At 43.1% G+C, this 4287-nt stretch overlaps 1 pseudogene; it reads left to right on the forward strand.

Annotated features, from left to right (window-relative positions):
* The first annotated feature begins 3506 nt into the window (after nucleotides 1-3506).
* Nucleotides 3507-4287, forward strand: part of LOC111554948 — a 2085-nt pseudogene continuing 1304 nt past the window's right edge.

The following is a 4287-nucleotide window of genomic DNA, read 5'->3' on the forward strand; positions in this document are numbered from 1 at the left end:
AATCTAGATCAATATTCCAGTTCCGGGCAATTATCCTGCAAATCCTGCCAAGTGATATGAGTAAATAGGGTGCCCATAACCTGGAGGTTTCCTTTTTGGGAAAATAAGACCAAGGGAGCTAACAAAAGCCAAGCCCCACGCACCCAAATCTTAGCAGGTAACTATAGCCACCTGTTATCTGGACATGCTGGGAGCTTTGGAATTTTTGAGCTGCCTTTACCCCCCAGCCTTTTGTCTCATTTTGATACATGTCTTCTAATAACCCAGTTTGTCTCTTCTCGTTTTCAGACCATCAAAAGTTCATGCAACTGGAGGCTCAGTTGATGGCCCATTTTTTACTGGAGATCCTTAGACAAGCTTCTGAGGGAAATCTGACTGCCATCTTCTGAAAACAGTGCTCCCTGTCAGCAGGAAGCAGTTAAGATCGATCTTCATTCCTATTCTAAGGGCAGTTAGTCGTACCTCTCCAGAGGGTGGAATGATTGATAGAAGTAGAAGGCACACAAACGTCTAGGCAGACAGGGGAGGGCCCCTGGCCTAAAACCTCACCTTCAAGTCTAAAACAGCCTGAAGGCTGAAAGACTGGACTGCGAGTCCCAGATGAAACCTGTGACCCAGAGGGAGAACTTCTGCCCCTGTTTGCCCACCCTTTCCCAATTGATTCTTTCTGAAGAATGCCTTTTAATCAATCGAACGCTGCCTTTTCCAATACTACCTTTGGCTTGCCTGGGCATTCCCGCATGTACGCTGGGGGATGAGGTGGGGCCACCAGGAATTCATGCCTTATTCAGGGGAGAAGCCTGGCCTCATCAGCTCATGTGTGGTGGTCCTGGTATTCAATTATGAGGGAGAAACCTGCTTGGAGAACCCCTCTCTTTGCTGAGAGCTTTCCTTTCACTTAATAAACTCCTCCCTCCTCACGCTTCAATGTGCTCACATGCCTAATTTTTCCTGGTATTGAGACAACAACTTGGATTTCCTGGTATTGAGACAAGAATTAATTAAACACCAAGAAGGTACAAGTCAGCCAGTACCGAAATTGTTAAGATATGCAATTTAAAGGAACTCCATGATCCAAGTCAGATTACATATGATAGTGCATTGCTATAATACTATAGTAAACGGCGCTGTGTACCTGAATTAAAGAAATAAAATTTGTATTTAAAAGACTATAAATGGCTGGGTGCAGTGGCTCACGCCTATAATCCAGCCACTTTGGGAGGCCGAGGCGGCAGATCACCAGAGGTCAGGAGTTCAAGACCAGCCTGGCCAACTTGGTGAAACCCTGTCTCTACCAAAAAATACAAAACTTAGCTGGGTGTGGTGATACATGCCTGTAATCCCAGTTACTTGGGAGGCTGAGGCAGGAGAATCGCTTGAACCCAGGAGGAAGAGGTTGCAGTGAGTGGAGATCATGCCACTGCACTCCATCCTGGGCGACAGAGTGAGACCCTATCTCAAAAAATAAAATAAAAATAAAAGATATAAATCAAATTTTAAGCATGGACTCATGGAGAGCCTGGGTGGCTGCCTGGTCCTTCCTGAGTCCTTAATGTTTTCATTATTAAAAGCACTGCACTCCATGGCTCATGATGGAAGAGATAAAATAATCCAAATAATGAAAAAATATATACATTGGTGTGGTGACTGTTCTAAAATTGCTAAAATAGTTTATGACCAATGTTTGGTTTATCAAATTTAGAATCCTAGGAAGACAATCAAAACTTTAGGTATGGGCCATTTGGACATTTATAGTGGTCTTCTTTATCTTTCTTTCCCTTCCTCCCTCCCTTCCTTCCTTCCTTCCTTCCTTCCTTCCTTCCTTCCTTCCTTCCTTCCTTCCTTCTTTCCTTCCTTCCTCCCTCTCTTTCTCTCTTTCTTTCGTCTGTCTCACTCTGTTGTTCAGGTTGAAGTGCAGTGGTCTTGGCTTACTGCAACCTCTGCCTTCTGGGTTCAAATGATTTTATGCCTCAGCCTTTTGGGTAGCTGGAACTATAGGCATGTACCACCACACCTGGATAATGTTGGCATTTTTAGTAGAGACAGGATTTTGTGATGTTGGCCAGGTTGGTCTTGAACTCCTGTTCTCAAGTGATCTGCCCACCGCGGCCTCCCAAAGTGCTGGGATTACAGGCGTGAGCCACTGTGCCTACTCTCAGTTGCCATTTTCAGTGTCTGTTTTCTGGTTGTTTAGAAGTTTTCCCATGCAGGAAGCCAATTCTATAACAGTAGCTGAAAGGTTATTAGAAAATGTGTTTTCCGGGCTGGGCGCGGTGGCTGAAGCCTGTAATCCCAGCACTTTGGGAGGCCGAGACGGGCGGATCACGAGGTCAGGAGATCGAGACCATCCTGGCTAACATGGTGAAACCCCGTCTCTACTAAAAAAAATACAAAAAAAAAAAAACAGCTGGGCGAGGTGGCGGGCGCCTGTAGTCCCGGCTACTGGGGAGGCTGAGGCAGGAGAATGGTGTAAACCTGGGAGGCGGAGCTTGCAGTGAGCTGAGATCCGGCCACGGCACTCCAGCCTGGGCAACAGAGCGAGACTCTGTCTCAAAAAAAAAAAAAAAAAAGAAAGAAAAGAAAATGTGTTTTCCTCATGGGGGATTCTTAGAGAGATCTCTAGGGATGAAGGTACTTATTTCGCTGGACAAGTTGTAAAACAGTTAAAGTATTACCGATTTAGTAGCCTTAGGTGAAGCCAATGAATTGACTGGATTGCCTTGATATTGCAGATTGTGATAAAAGGTATTGCAGATTAATAAAAGTAAGATGCATTTACAGTGGAGAATGTAAGTTGACCCCCTTATAAAAGAGTCCTAAACTCTGATATGAGTAAATGATGCAAGCCTTTGATGCATTATGTCAAAGTGTGTTTTCACCAGGTAAAGGAAGCTTTTCAGAATGCACTGGCCAAGAGCAATCAAATCCTTCATGATCTAGAATCCAGAGATTTGGTTTTCTGGAAATGGTAGTAGAGAAAGACTGCCTTTGCCACTCAATCTGCAGCCAAACTTTGGGACTTTGATACTTGAATCCATATCTCACAACTTAAAAAGGGCCCCTCCAGACTCTTGGAACTGTATACCCATTAGAAACCTTAAGGTAAAGCTAACCAGGGAAGTTTCTCCCCAGAAGCAGATGGTATCCTACACATAAGCAACTTCCCCAAGATCACAAATCAAACTTTCTCTGTCATCATGAAACTCTTACTTTTCTTAATCTTTCCTTACGTATGCCTACCTCTTGAGCTTAGCAGGATAGTGCTGTAATTAGAATTTCACAATGAGTAGCTTTTATGGGTAACTTCATGAAGTGTTGAATCTGTCATGCCAAACCCAGATCTTTACATGACCTAAGGGATCCTTTAGTTAACCTGGTGGATAATGTTAGCAACATTCCTAACATAACTGTTGTTCAAATTGTACTAGTAGTAAAACTTCTAAACCCACTTCCTCTCACTCCCTGTTTTAATTTAATCCAGTAATGGGATACAAGAACAATGACCAATGAGTATACCACAAGACAGGTTTGCACCAAAGCCCAAATGGAGTTTCTTGCAAACTGACTTGTGTGTCAGGATATTATAGCCCTCTTTCAACCCATAATTCTGCCTCAGGCCCTTGGTTTGAAATTCCTAATTTCACCATTCCAGGTAATGTATCCATGAACAATAGAACTGGAAAAGGGGCCTTGTGTCTATCCGTGGAGTATAGTTTTATTTGTGGAGGATTTTGCAGCCAACTTTACACATGGGCAACCTTATGCCTTTGATGGATTGAGCATGAAGGGCCAATGTTAGATTTATTTTCCAAGGCTTGGAGTAAATATAAATGAGGCAATAATTTGAAATATATTCCTGACTGAGTATGTTGGCTCACATCTGTAATTCCAACACTTTGGGAGGCCGAGGTGGGAGGATCACTTGAGCCTAGGAGTTCGAGACCAATGTATCAAGACCCTGTCTCTACAAAAATATTTTAAAATCTTAGCTGGGTATGGTGGTGCATGTCTGTACTCCCAGCCACTTGGGAGACTGAGGTAGGGAGGATTGCTTGAGCCTGGGAGGTTGAGCAAGACCCTGTCTTGAAAGAAAAAAGAAAGAAAGAAAGAAAGAAAGAAAGAAAGAAAGAAAGAAAGAAAGAAAGAAAGAAAGAAAGAAAGAAAGAAAGAAAGAAAGAAAGAAGGAAGGAAGGAAGGAAGGAAGGAAGGAAGGAAGGAAGGAAGGAAGGAAGGAAGGAAGGAAAGAAAGAAAGAAAGAAAGAAAGAAAGAAAGAAAGAAAGAAAGAA

Source organism: Piliocolobus tephrosceles, chromosome 6 (genome assembly GCF_002776525.5).
Source record: "Piliocolobus tephrosceles isolate RC106 chromosome 6, ASM277652v3, whole genome shotgun sequence".
Lineage (NCBI taxonomy): Eukaryota > Metazoa > Chordata > Mammalia > Primates > Cercopithecidae > Piliocolobus > Piliocolobus tephrosceles.